Here is a 12,182-nt window from a genome sequence, read left to right on the forward strand (position 1 = left end):
CAAGCAGTCTCCCAATCAGGTACTAACCAGGCCGGACCATGCTTGGCTTCCGAGATCGGGCCTTTTCAGGGTGGTATGGCCTTGAGCGGTACTGCTTTTGCAGATGGACACCCATGAAATGTCGAAAAAGATGCGGGGTATGATGCTCACAGCACCTGGTATTCCCAAGCGGTCTTCCAACCAGGTACTAACCAGGCCGAACCATGCTTGGCTTCCGAGATCGGACGAGATCGGGCCTTTTCAGGGTGGTATGGCCGTGAGCGGTACTGCTCCTGCAGATGGACACCCATGAAATGTCGAAAAAGATGCGGGGTATGATGCTCACAGCACCTGGTATTCGCAAGCGGTCTCCCAATCAGGTACTGACCAGGCCGGACCATACTTGGCTTCCGAGATCGGACGAGATCGGGCCTTTTCAGGGTGGTATGGCCGTGAGCGGTACTGTATTAGCAGATGGACACCCATGAAATGTCGAAAAAGATGCGGGGTATGATGCTCACAGCACCTGGTATTCCCAAGCGGTCTCCCAATCAGGTACTAACCAGGCCGAACCATGCTTGGCTGCCGAGATCGGACGAGAGCGGGCGAGATCGGGCCTTATCAGGGTGGTATGGCCGTGAGCGGTACTGCTCTTGCAGATGGACACCCATGAAATGTCGAAAAAGATGCGGGGTATGATGCTCACAGCACCTGGTATTCCCAAGCGGTCTCCCAATCAGGTACTAACCAGGCCGGACCATGCTTGGCTTCCGAGATCGGACGAGATCGGGCCTTTTCAGGGTGGTATGGCCGTGAGCGGTACTGCTCCTGCAGATGGACACCCATGAAATGTCGAAAAAGATGCGGGGTATGATGCTCACAGCACCTGGTATTCCCAAGCGGTCTCCCAATCAGGTACTAACCAGGCCGAACCATGCTTGGCTTCCGAGATCGGACTAGATCGGGCCTTTTCAGGGTGGTATGGCCGTGAGCGGTACTGCGCTAGCAGATGGACACCCATGAAATGTCGAAAAAGATGCGGGGTATGATGCTCACAGCACCTGGTATTCCCAAGCGGTCTCCTAATCAGGTACTGACCAGGCCGAACCATGCTTGGCTTCCGAGATCGAACGAGATCGGGCCTTTTCAGGGTGGTATGGCCGTGAGCGGTACTGTACTAGCAGATGGACACCCATGAAATGTCGAAAAAGATGCGGGGTATGATGCTCACAGCACCTGGTATTCCCAAGCGGTCTCCCAATCAGGTACTAACCAGGCCGAACCATGCTTGGCTGCCGAGATCGGACGAGATCGGACGAGATCGGGCCTTTTCAGGGTGGTATGGCAGTGAGCGGTACTGCTCTTGCAGATGGACACCCATGAAATGTCGAAAAAGATGCAGGGTATGATGCTCACAGCACCTGGTATTCCCAAGCGGTCTCCCAATCAGGTACTAAACAGGCCGAACCATGCTTGGCTTCCGAGATCAGACGAGATCGGGCCTTTTCAGGGTGGTATGGCCGTGAGCGGTACTGCACTAGCAGATGGACACCCATGAAATGTCGAAAAAGATGCGGGGCAAGATGCTCACAGCACCTGGTATTCCCAAGCGGTCTCCCAATCAGGTACTAACCAGGCCGAAACATGCTTGGCTTCCGAGATCGGATGAGATTTTGCCTTTTCAGGGTGGTATGGCCATGAGCGGTACTGCTATTGCAGATGGACACCCATGAAATGTCGAAAAAGATGCGGGGTATGATGCTCACAGCACCTGGTATTCCCAAGCGGTCCCCCAATCAGGTACTAAACAGGCCGAACCATGCTCGGCTTCCGAGATCGGACGAGATCGGGCGAGATCGGGCCTTATCAGGGTGGTATGGCCGTGAGCGGTACTGCTCTTGCAGATGGACACCCATGAAATGTCGAAAAAGATGCGGGGTATGATGCTCACAGCACCTGGTATTCCCAAGCGGTCTCCCAATCAGGTACTAACCAGGCCGAACGATGCTTGGCTGCCGAGATCGGACGAGATCGGACGAGATCGGGCCTTTTCAGGGTGGTATGGCCGTGAGCGGTACTGCACTTGCAGATGGACACCCATGAAATGTCGAAAAAGATGCGGGGTATGATGCTCACAGCACCTGGTATTCCCAAGCAGTCTCCCAATCAGGTACTAACCAGGCCGAACCATGCTTGGCTTCCGAGATCGGACGAGATCGGGCCTTTTCGGGGTGGTATGGCCGTGAGCGGTACTGCTTTTGCAGATGGACACCCATGAAATGTCGAAAAAGATGCGGGGTATGATACTCACAGCACCTGGTATTCCCAAGCGGTCTCCCAATCAGGTACTAAACAGGCCGAACCATGCTTGGCTTCCGAGATCGGAGGATATCGGGCCTTTTCAGGGTGGTATGGCCGTGAGCGGTACTGCTCTTGCAGATGGACACCCATGAAATGTCGAAAAAGATGCGGGGTATGATGCTCACAGCACCTGGTATTCCCAAGCGGTCTCCCAATCAGGTACTAACCAGGCCGAACTATGCTTGGCTTTCGAGATCGGACGAGATCGGGCCTTTTCAGGGTGGTATGGCCGTGAGCGGTACTGCTCCTGCAGATGGACACCCATGAAATGTCGAAAAAGATGCGGGGCATGACGCTCACAGCACCTGGTATTCCCAAGCGGTCTCCCAATCAGGTACTAACCAGGCCAAACCATGCTTGGCTGCCAAGATCGGACAAGATCGGGCCTTTTCAGGGTGGTATGGCCGTGAGCGGTACTGCTCTTGCAGATGGACACCCATGAAATGTCGAAAAAGATGCAGGGTATGATGCTCACAGCACCTGGTATTCCCAAACGGTCTCCCAATCAGGTACTAACCAGGCCGAACCATGCTTGGCTTCCGAGATTAGACAAGATCGGGCCTTTTCAGGGTGGTATGGCCGTGAGCAGTACTGCTCTTGCAGATGGACACCCATGAAATGTCGAAAAAGATGCGGGGTATGATGCTCACAGCACCTGGTATTCCCAAGCGGTCTCCCAATCAGGTACTAACCAGGCCGAACCATGCTTGGCTGCCGAGATCGGACGAGATCGGGCGAGATCGGGCCTTTTCAGGGTGGTATGGCCGTGAGTTGTACTGCTTTTGCAGATGGACACCCATGAAATGTCGAAAAAGATGCGGGGTATGATGCTCACAGCACCTGGTATTCCCAAGCGGTCTCCCAATCAGGTACTAAACAGGCCGAACCATGCTTGGCTGCCGAGATCGGACGAGATCGGGCCTTTTCAGGGTGGTATGGCCGTGAGCGGTACTGCTCTTGCAGATGGACACCCATGAAATGTCGAAAAAGATGCGGGGTATGATGCTCACAGCACCTGGTATTCCCAAGCGGTCTCCCAATCAGATACTAACCAGGCCGAACGATGCTTGGCTTCCGAGATCGGACGAGATCGGGCCTTTTCAGGGTGGTATGGCCGTGAGCGGTACTGCTATTGCAGATGGACACCCATGAAATGTCGAAAAAGATGCGGGGTATGATGCTCACTGCACCTGGTATTCCCAAGCGGTCTCCCATTCAGGTACTAACCTGGCCGAATCATGCTTGGCTGCCGAGATCGGACGATATCAGGCCTTATCAGGGTGGTATGGCCGTGAGCGGTACTGCTCTTGCAGATGGACACCCATGAAATGTCGAAAAAGATGCGGGGTATGATGCTCACAGCACCTGGTATTCCCAAGCGGTCTCCCAATCAGGTACTAACCAGGCCGAACCATGCTTGGCTTCCGAGATCGGACGAGATCGGGCCTTTTCAGGGTGGTATGGCCGTGAGCGGTACTGCGCATGCAGATGGACACCCATGAAATGTCGAAAAAGATGCGGGGTATGACGCTCACAGCACCTGGTATTCCCAAGCGGTCTCCCATTCAGGTACTAAACAGGCCGAACCATGCTTGGCTTCCGAGATCGGACGAGATCGGACGAGATCGGGCCTTTTCAGGGTGGTATGGCCGTGAGCGGTACTGCTCTTGCAGATGGACACCCATGAAATGTCGAAAAAGATGCGGGGTATGATGCTCACAGGACCTGGTATTCCCAAGCGGTCTCCCAATCAGGTACTAACCAGGCCGAACCATGCTTGGCTTCCGAGATCGGACGAGATCGGGCCTTTTCAGGGTGGTATGGCCTTGAGCGGTACTGCTCTTGCAGATGGACACCCATGAAATGTCGAAAAAGATGCGGGGTATGATGCTCACAGCACCTGGTATTCCCAAGCGGTCTCCCAATCAGGTACTAAACAGGCCGAACCATGCTTGGCTTCCGAGATCGGACGAGATCGGGCCTTTTCAGGGTGGTATGGCCGTGAGCGGTACTGCTCTTGCAGATGGACACCCATGAAATGTCGAAAAAGATGCGGGGTATGATGCTCACAGCACCTGGTATTCCCAAGCGGTCTCCCAATCAGGTACTAACCAGGCCGTACCATGCTTGGCTGCCGAGATCGGACGAGATCGGGCGAGATCGGGCCTTTTCAGGGTGATATGGCCGTGAGCGGTACTGCTCTTGCAGATGGACACCCATGAAATGTCGAAAAAGATGCGGGGTATGATGCTCACAGCACCTGGTATTCCCAAGCGGTCTCCCAATCAGGTACTAAACAGGCCGAACCATGCTTGGCTTCCGAGATCGGACGAGATCGGGCCTTTTCAGGGTGGTATGGCCGTGAGCGGTACTTCTCTTGCAGATGGACACCCATGAAATGTCGAAAAAGATGCGGGGTATGATGCTCACAGCACCTGGTACTCCCAAGCGGTCTCCCAATCAGATACTAACGAGGCCGAACCATGCTTGGCTTCCGAGATCGGACGAGACCGGACGAGATCGGGCCTTTTCAGGGTGGTATGGCCGTGAGTGGTACTGCTCTTGCAGATGGACACCCATGAAATGTCGAAAAAGATGCGGGGTATGATGCTCACAGCACCTGGTATTCCCAAGCGGTCTCCCAATCAGGTACTAAACAGGCCGAACCATGCTTGGCTTCCGAGATCGGACGAGATCGGGCCTTTTCAGGGTGGTATGGCCGTGAGCGGTACTGCTCTTGCAGATGGACACCCATGAAATGTCGAAAAAGATGCGGGGTATGATGCTCACAGCACCTGGTATTCCCAAGCGGTCTCCCAATCAGGTACTAACCAGGCCGTACCATGCTTGGCTGCCGAGATCGGACGAGATCGGGCGAGATCGGGCCTTTTCAGGGTGATATGGCCGTGAGCGGTACTGCTCTTGCAGATGGACACCCATGAAATGTCGAAAAAGATGCGGGGTATGATGCTCACAGCACCTGGTATTCCCAAGCGGTCTCCCAATCAGGTACTAAACAGGCCGAACCATGCTTGGCTTCCGAGATCGGACGAGATCGGGCCTTTTCAGGGTGGTATGGCCGTGAGCGGTACTGCTTTTACAGATGGACACCCATGAAATGTCGAAAAAGATGCGGGGTATGATGCTCACAGCACCTGGTATTCCCAAGCGGTCTCCCAATCAGGTACTAACCAGGCCGAACCATGCTTGGCTTCCGAGATCGGACGAGATCGGGCCTTTTCAGGGTGGTATGGCCGTGAGCGGTACTTCTCTTGCAGATGGACACCCATGAAATGTCGAAAAAGATGCGGGGTATGATGCTCACAGCACCTGGTATTCCCAAGCGGTCTCCCAATCAGGTACTAACCAGGCCGAATCTTGCTTGGCTTCCGAGATCGGACGAGATCGGGCCTTTTCAGGGTGGTATGGCCGTGAGCGGTACTGCTCTTGCAGATGGACACCCATGAAATGTCGAAAAAGATGCGGGGTATGATGCTCACAGCACCTGGTATTCCCAAGCGGTCTCCCAATCAGGTACTAACCAGGCCGAACCATGCTTGGCTGCCGAGATCGGACGAGATTGGGCCTTATCAGGGTGGTATGGCCGTGAGCGGTACTCTTCATGCAGATGGACACCCATGAAATGTCGAAAAAGATGCGGGGTATGATGCTCACAGCACCTGGTATTCCCAAGCGGTCTCCCAATCAGGTACTAACCAGGCCGAACCATGCTTGGCTGCCGAGATCGGACGAGATCGGGCGAGATCGGGCCTTATCAGGGTGGTATGGCCGTGAGCGGTACTGCTCTTGCAGATGGACACCCATTAAATGTCGAAAAAGATGCGGGGTATGATGCTCACAGCACCTGGTATTCCCAAGCGGTCTCCCAATCAGGTACTAACCAGGCCGAACCATGCTTGGCTGCAGAAATCGGACGAGATAGGGCCTTTTCAGGGTGGTATGGCCGTGAGCGGTACTGCACTAGCAGATGGACACCCATGAAATGTCGAAAAAGATGCGGGGTATGATGCTCACAGCACCTGGTATTCCCAAGCGGTCTCCCAATCAGGTACTAAACAGGCCGAACCATGCTTGGCTTCCGAGATCGGACGAGATCGGACCTTTTCAGGGTGGTATGGCCGTGAGCGGTACTGCTCATGCAGATGGACACCCATGAAATGTCGAAAAAGATGCGGGGTATGATGCTCACAGCACCTGGTATTCCCAAGCGGTCTCCCAATCAGGTACTAACCAGGCCGAACCATGCTTGGCTTCCGAGATCGGACGAGATCGGGCCTTTTCAGGGTGGTATGGCCGCGAGCGGTACCGCTATTGCAGATGGACACCCATGAAATGTCGAAAAAGATGCGGGGTATGATGCTCACAGCACCTGGTATTCCCAAGCGGTCTCCCAATCAGGTACTAACCAGGCCGAACTATGCTTGGCTTCCGAGATCGGACGAGATCGGGCCTTTTCAGGGTGGTATGGCCGTGAGCAATACTGCTCTTGCAGATGGACACCCATGAAATGTCGAAAAAGATGCGGGGCATGGTTCTCACAGAACCTGGTATTCCTAAGCGGTCTCCCAATCAGATACTAACCAGGCCGAATCATGCTTGGCTTCCAAGATCGGACGAGATCGGACGAGATCGGGCCTTTTCAGGGTGGTATGGCCGTGAGTGGTACTGCTCTTGCAGATGGACACCCATGAAATGTCGAAAAAGATGCGGGGCATGGTTCTCACAGCACCTGGTATTCCCAAGCGGTCTCCCAAACAGGTACTAAACAGGCCGAACCATGCTTGGCTTCCGAGATCGGGCGAGATCAGGCCTTTTCAGGGTGGTATGGCTGTGAGCGGTACTGTTCATGCAGATGGACACCCATGAAATGTCGAAAAAGATGCGGGGCATGGTTCTCACAGCACCTGGTATTCCCAAGCGGTCTCCCAATCAGGTGCTAACCAGGCCGAACCATGCTTGGATTCCGAGATCGCACGAGATCGGGCCTTTTCAGGGTGGTATGGCCGTGAGCGGTACTGCACTAGCAGATGGACACTGTCAGGTTCATTAATAATTACCTTTGTCCGTAATTATCAATAACTGCAGGAAGACATCTTATTCAATTATTGACATTTAATTAAATAGAAATGGATACAACAGATAAAAGCCTCCGGAGGGGAGCGTTACAGCAAGTGTCACCTTACAACTTCCGAACGTCTTCCCGAATAGACGTTTTCGTCCCATTCTTATGGTCACAAGTTACAGAGTTGTTGATCATTCCATCACGTATGAGTAAAAACAACATCTGGGACTACAATAACAATCAAAGTATTTTACTAATAACAAAAACAGGGACTAGACCTAACAACATGTAGATTAGAGTAATTATACAACCTCCTTGACCTAAGAATCATATAATATAATCATAATCATATAATCGTTACATACAGAAAAACCCGAAGTGTACGGTTACATAACGATAACAATATTCTTGTTATTGTCCGAATAGCCCTGTCCTCGTCACCAAGGGCCCACCAAATCTCAAGGACCCAGATTGGGTGGATTGTTTGTATAACCATCCTGGAACAGGCTGTCCCGGTTAAAGATGACTTGGTGTGACCTCAACACTTTTGAAAAACAGAAAGAGAATGATTTAACAAAGTAATGAATTCATACAGAGAAAAGAAAGAGAATGATTTAATAAAGAAATGAATTAATATAACTATTATAATAGTAAAACAGAACAAACCCAACATTCCCCCGTTTTTATAATATGTATGTTATTAGTCATTTCTTAGTAATCACTAAATGGTAATGTCGGGTGACTGTGATTTTTCCCGCCTACTCCTTACTCCCATGGCTGGTCTGAAAGAGAAAAAACATAATTATATTCGTCCAATTGGTCCTCGGATTTACCGTACTCCTGGACCTCACTGCTTTCCCCAAACCGTCCCATAAGATACAACTCATGTACTTTAGAATTTGTAGGGGCAATTGCAGTAGTTATAAGTCGGCTTAGCAAGGAGCGCAAACAGGGGATACTACATCACCCACACAATGTTAGGATAGCGGTAATTGTGCCTATAGTAACCACGAAGGATGTAGCCAAATCTTTAGATTTTCCAAAGGTCTTATCCCACCAATCTGACAATGCGGACGTATCTACTCCAGAGTGCTCTTGCATATTGCGGTTCAGTGTTTGCAGGCCAGTAATGGCCCTGGTGAGAGATCCACTGGGTGACGCGTTGTTCGGTATGAAGGTGCAACATTGTTTTCCAAACATTGCACACACGCCCCCTGTTTCAAGGATCATATCCACCGCTATGCGATTCTGGAACGCCATCAGACTGGTAGCTGCCAGTTGTTCCTTCATGGCCACAAATCCCTGTTCAGTATAATTTCCAAGTTTTGAACATTGTAATGTAAGTAATTTATTCTATCCACATTTTTGTTTGGGGTGATTAGAAGGAAGATAGACTCCCAACCTGCTGCGATCTGATTAGCCAGCTTATACTCATCTGGTACGCCCCAGGGGATGCCAATCGCATCAATGTATGTTGGATCTCCTTCCCTCCATGCCTCTCGACGATGTCGGGAGGGTCGACCCTTCAGCCGAATTATGAGCCGCCAATTGTATCTCCTCCACTGTGGATGGAAAAACAGACATCGGTAAGAGCAGTGAGACCAAAGTACCTAGTCCTGCCGCGTTTCGGCAGGAGTCGTATAATTTATCTACCACCCCGCCACCATAGGCCAGAACGTGGTATCAGGGGTGTAGTTTGTTTTAGAACGCCGGTACACCACGTCATTTATCGCCCCCAGCTTCAGACCATGCCCTGTAAGGTTTAAGCAGGTAAAATGATTAAACAGTGGAAAAATTGACTTCCTATTTACTGCGTAACAGGATAAACACTGTTTCAATATTTTTTTTTTTTTTTTCTTGCCAAGTAGGACACGTTTTTTCATTTGTAAAAACACTTTTCCCCAAAAGAATGGTGATTGAGGGAGTTGTTAGACCCCATCGTTTTTTCCCTTGTCTGGTAGGTTATCCTAATCTTTTGTAAGATGGTTTAGTCTCAATTGAAACTATATGGAGACGTCAAACCCAATATAAAAGAGTTCCCTATAGTTTTATGGTATTGCTTGCTGAGCAATAATCTTTTCAATTAATATTGGTGTTTCCCGTATTTTATTAAGTCAGAAAGTTTATTTTACCCGTCCCCTCAATGTTTCAATTGAGACCACCCTTTTACCAAAGTAGCTCCACCTAGTGCTTGTCCTCTTTACACTCCATTAACAGCGCCCAATTATCCCCCGTTTGGGAAATCCCTGTTTCAGAAATACATTTTCACAGGTTAATATGTCAGTCCAAGCTTTCCAATCTTGACCAATTTCTGCAACAAGGCTTTTCCCAATCTTCAATTTTTTGCTGTTAATGTACCACACATATTTCCCACCATAGATTGCCCCTTTGTATGGCAACCGGGACGTCGCCGAGTCCAAATATATATTTTCATTTTGGAAATTTGATTTAGTAGGTAATGTTAATTAAATGTAAATGTGTATGTTTCTCGGTTTACCCTCCCGTAAGAAGGTGTATCCTCAATTGAAACGCCTCCGCCTTTTTCTCCAACTGGAGAAAACAACCCTACTGTGGAAAGGAATAGAATCACAATCATCATTAATCTCATTGCCCCAAAAGCAATAATTGTTTTCAACATGACTTTTTGTCTTTGTTTAGGGAGTTTTCCTCTTGAAACGTTTCAATTTAGACAACCTTCTTACTGTGGGAAAGGTGCATCCGTGTCCCCTTTCAGTAACAAGGACCCTCCCACTTTGCGTTGCTCCGATGTTTCTTCTTTTATGCTGCTTATCAGCATCCAGTCTTCAAGAATCACCGTCGCTTCGTCCGTTTCCTGTTAAGAAGCAAAATCTCCCTCTGATAGTCTAAATTTGGTGTGTGCGTTTTTTTTTCTCTGATAGATTCGCCTCATCATCCAATTGTCATTGTGTGGTGAATAATAACAATTTGTAAGGTCTACCAAACAGGACTTCATATAAGGTCCGCCAATTGTGGATGGTAGACAACTATTATATTAACAAAATGGGAGCCATTATCACTATAAATAGTTTCTGGAATTCCATATCGTGGAATGATATCCATATGATCTAATAAAATAAAATAAAATCTATATGTATTTTTTTGAAATGGATATGTGGGCATGCATATAGATTTAAACCCTAAGCCTTGTAGTGCCGTTGTAGCAAGGCCACCTCCCCCTTGTCGAGACATAGGTCTTCCCTTGACTCAAGCCCAAATTATTTTCTTTATTGATCTTTTATTGATAGATTATGTCTCGGTGGTCTGCCAATCAAAAAACACAAAAAGACAAACTATCATTCACGCTCACACTCATAAAAAAAAGAATTTAGTGTGTTCAACCAGTCTAGCATCCATAATTTCATTTTGTGGGAGTAAACTGGAGTACCCGGAGAAAATCCACAAATTCTCGAGGACGCCATGAATACCCCACATTCCGGAAAGTCTGGATCCACCCCGCATTCATTAGTAGATCCTTTAATATACACACCCCCACTCTAGCATTTTAACCGTTTGTAAAAAATTTCCTTCAAGTTTCACACAAAGTTATATCCTCTTTAATGCTATCAGTTTAGCTGTTTGTTCCCCGAATTGAGGTGGCAATAGTTTCACATCTAAGGTTTTTATTTTCACAGCCGCCATGACCTAATGGCCCCCTGTCAGGTTTTTGGAAAATCCCAATTTCCTCTAATAGCATGCCAATCACCTTTTAATGCGGCCATCCAATTTTGTTTCTACTTGTTTCAGGTGATAAGATAATCTCCCCCATTTGTAAAACAAATTCATCCACGCCTAATTTATACAACATGACGCCTACTTGTTTTAGATATGGGGTCCCCAATTTCCCAAAATTTCCCAGAATTAATGTACTACCACATCCTGTCAAAAACCCAAAACGACTAACATAACCTGTTTCTAAGCCAGATTCTGGAATTTGGAGAATTTCTCCTTTCCCTCCCTTATCTAAGCTTGTTATTGCCACTCGTTATCACTGTAACATTCAGGCGTATTAACCCCATCGTTGCTAAAGTTCTCACCAATTTGCATGCCCTTAAAGCAGTAAAAAGCAACGTTATTTGGTTGTATCAATTGACCAATGCTTATCCAATCCGTAATATCCTTAAAGTCACCAATATGACCTGTGACAAAGCATATTTCCTCCCGCCAGGACAACAGACAATGTTCTTTCAAGTGCACTTTGAAAAACATTCCATGTTACTCCATTCTTAGGGAAAATATGCTCATCCTAAACCAATTATTTTATTTACAATTCACCTAATTATTTGGATGAATGCCATGAATTTTATCATGCCACTATTGCATTGTAAATTTCCCATCTGATGTCGTTAACAGCCAAATAATTCAATACCTACTATACTTTGTAAATCACCTCATATGATGTTTACTTAAGACAAGAGTCATTTCCCATAGCCTGTTACCAAAACAAAAATCTACAACAATTAAATTAGAGAAATCAACCTTTTGTTAGACAATTCCTAATTACAAACTTTAATGTTTTAAAAACCTTATCGTCACCAATATACCATAATTTTGTAAATTTTGTCATCCTGGCCTTTTTTTCTTTTAAACAGCCAACCTCCTGGATTAAAGTATTTTGAATAATCAAAAAATTCTGAAATAGTATTAATATTATTTTATCCTCCAAAAGCTAGTTTCCTTTAACTAAGAGCCCTTTGAAATCCACAATTGCTCAAAAATGACTATTTTGGTCTATTTCCCA

The 12,182-nt window shown here is 48.1% G+C and overlaps 39 pseudogenes; all 39 read right to left on the minus strand.

Annotated features, from left to right (window-relative positions):
* Nucleotides 1-143: 143 nt before the first annotated feature.
* On the minus strand, nt 144-262 carry LOC144183248 (5S ribosomal RNA; annotated as a pseudogene).
* Nucleotides 263-318: 56 nt separating this feature from the next.
* On the minus strand, nt 319-437 carry LOC144182034 (5S ribosomal RNA; annotated as a pseudogene).
* A 56-nt stretch (nt 438-493) lies between these two features.
* LOC144184924 (5S ribosomal RNA) lies at nt 494-622 on the minus strand (annotated as a pseudogene).
* A 56-nt stretch (nt 623-678) lies between these two features.
* Nucleotides 679-797, minus strand: LOC144182779 (5S ribosomal RNA; annotated as a pseudogene).
* Nucleotides 798-853: 56 nt separating this feature from the next.
* LOC144189384 (5S ribosomal RNA) lies at nt 854-972 on the minus strand (annotated as a pseudogene).
* A 56-nt stretch (nt 973-1,028) lies between these two features.
* LOC144190639 (5S ribosomal RNA) lies at nt 1,029-1,147 on the minus strand (annotated as a pseudogene).
* Nucleotides 1,148-1,203: 56 nt separating this feature from the next.
* Nucleotides 1,204-1,332, minus strand: LOC144184977 (5S ribosomal RNA; annotated as a pseudogene).
* Nucleotides 1,333-1,388: 56 nt separating this feature from the next.
* Nucleotides 1,389-1,507, minus strand: LOC144188137 (5S ribosomal RNA; annotated as a pseudogene).
* Nucleotides 1,508-1,563: 56 nt separating this feature from the next.
* Nucleotides 1,564-1,682, minus strand: LOC144186772 (5S ribosomal RNA; annotated as a pseudogene).
* Nucleotides 1,683-1,738: 56 nt separating this feature from the next.
* Nucleotides 1,739-1,867, minus strand: LOC144186242 (5S ribosomal RNA; annotated as a pseudogene).
* A 56-nt stretch (nt 1,868-1,923) lies between these two features.
* Nucleotides 1,924-2,052, minus strand: LOC144185670 (5S ribosomal RNA; annotated as a pseudogene).
* A 56-nt stretch (nt 2,053-2,108) lies between these two features.
* LOC144190217 (5S ribosomal RNA) lies at nt 2,109-2,227 on the minus strand (annotated as a pseudogene).
* Nucleotides 2,228-2,283: 56 nt separating this feature from the next.
* LOC144184407 (5S ribosomal RNA) lies at nt 2,284-2,402 on the minus strand (annotated as a pseudogene).
* A 56-nt stretch (nt 2,403-2,458) lies between these two features.
* On the minus strand, nt 2,459-2,577 carry LOC144190568 (5S ribosomal RNA; annotated as a pseudogene).
* Nucleotides 2,578-2,633: 56 nt separating this feature from the next.
* On the minus strand, nt 2,634-2,752 carry LOC144191881 (5S ribosomal RNA; annotated as a pseudogene).
* Nucleotides 2,753-2,808: 56 nt separating this feature from the next.
* On the minus strand, nt 2,809-2,927 carry LOC144182865 (5S ribosomal RNA; annotated as a pseudogene).
* Nucleotides 2,928-2,983: 56 nt separating this feature from the next.
* LOC144183818 (5S ribosomal RNA) lies at nt 2,984-3,112 on the minus strand (annotated as a pseudogene).
* Nucleotides 3,113-3,168: 56 nt separating this feature from the next.
* LOC144188794 (5S ribosomal RNA) lies at nt 3,169-3,287 on the minus strand (annotated as a pseudogene).
* A 56-nt stretch (nt 3,288-3,343) lies between these two features.
* LOC144191248 (5S ribosomal RNA) lies at nt 3,344-3,462 on the minus strand (annotated as a pseudogene).
* A 56-nt stretch (nt 3,463-3,518) lies between these two features.
* LOC144186588 (5S ribosomal RNA) lies at nt 3,519-3,637 on the minus strand (annotated as a pseudogene).
* Nucleotides 3,638-3,693: 56 nt separating this feature from the next.
* On the minus strand, nt 3,694-3,812 carry LOC144190540 (5S ribosomal RNA; annotated as a pseudogene).
* Nucleotides 3,813-3,868: 56 nt separating this feature from the next.
* LOC144182789 (5S ribosomal RNA) lies at nt 3,869-3,997 on the minus strand (annotated as a pseudogene).
* Nucleotides 3,998-4,053: 56 nt separating this feature from the next.
* Nucleotides 4,054-4,172, minus strand: LOC144182635 (5S ribosomal RNA; annotated as a pseudogene).
* A 56-nt stretch (nt 4,173-4,228) lies between these two features.
* On the minus strand, nt 4,229-4,347 carry LOC144187602 (5S ribosomal RNA; annotated as a pseudogene).
* Nucleotides 4,348-4,403: 56 nt separating this feature from the next.
* On the minus strand, nt 4,404-4,532 carry LOC144184022 (5S ribosomal RNA; annotated as a pseudogene).
* Nucleotides 4,533-4,588: 56 nt separating this feature from the next.
* On the minus strand, nt 4,589-4,707 carry LOC144187603 (5S ribosomal RNA; annotated as a pseudogene).
* A 241-nt stretch (nt 4,708-4,948) lies between these two features.
* On the minus strand, nt 4,949-5,067 carry LOC144187604 (5S ribosomal RNA; annotated as a pseudogene).
* Nucleotides 5,068-5,123: 56 nt separating this feature from the next.
* On the minus strand, nt 5,124-5,252 carry LOC144184023 (5S ribosomal RNA; annotated as a pseudogene).
* A 56-nt stretch (nt 5,253-5,308) lies between these two features.
* On the minus strand, nt 5,309-5,427 carry LOC144187605 (5S ribosomal RNA; annotated as a pseudogene).
* Nucleotides 5,428-5,483: 56 nt separating this feature from the next.
* LOC144190552 (5S ribosomal RNA) lies at nt 5,484-5,602 on the minus strand (annotated as a pseudogene).
* A 56-nt stretch (nt 5,603-5,658) lies between these two features.
* LOC144188412 (5S ribosomal RNA) lies at nt 5,659-5,777 on the minus strand (annotated as a pseudogene).
* A 56-nt stretch (nt 5,778-5,833) lies between these two features.
* On the minus strand, nt 5,834-5,952 carry LOC144191525 (5S ribosomal RNA; annotated as a pseudogene).
* Nucleotides 5,953-6,008: 56 nt separating this feature from the next.
* Nucleotides 6,009-6,137, minus strand: LOC144182664 (5S ribosomal RNA; annotated as a pseudogene).
* Nucleotides 6,138-6,193: 56 nt separating this feature from the next.
* LOC144185960 (5S ribosomal RNA) lies at nt 6,194-6,312 on the minus strand (annotated as a pseudogene).
* A 56-nt stretch (nt 6,313-6,368) lies between these two features.
* On the minus strand, nt 6,369-6,487 carry LOC144189860 (5S ribosomal RNA; annotated as a pseudogene).
* A 56-nt stretch (nt 6,488-6,543) lies between these two features.
* Nucleotides 6,544-6,662, minus strand: LOC144187282 (5S ribosomal RNA; annotated as a pseudogene).
* A 56-nt stretch (nt 6,663-6,718) lies between these two features.
* On the minus strand, nt 6,719-6,837 carry LOC144188431 (5S ribosomal RNA; annotated as a pseudogene).
* Nucleotides 6,838-7,078: 241 nt separating this feature from the next.
* On the minus strand, nt 7,079-7,197 carry LOC144184625 (5S ribosomal RNA; annotated as a pseudogene).
* Nucleotides 7,198-7,253: 56 nt separating this feature from the next.
* LOC144182748 (5S ribosomal RNA) lies at nt 7,254-7,372 on the minus strand (annotated as a pseudogene).
* Nucleotides 7,373-12,182: the final 4,810 nt, after the last annotated feature.

This window comes from Stigmatopora nigra, unplaced genomic scaffold (genome assembly GCF_051989575.1).
Source record: "Stigmatopora nigra isolate UIUO_SnigA unplaced genomic scaffold, RoL_Snig_1.1 HiC_scaffold_24, whole genome shotgun sequence".
Taxonomy (NCBI): domain Eukaryota; kingdom Metazoa; phylum Chordata; class Actinopteri; order Syngnathiformes; family Syngnathidae; genus Stigmatopora; species Stigmatopora nigra.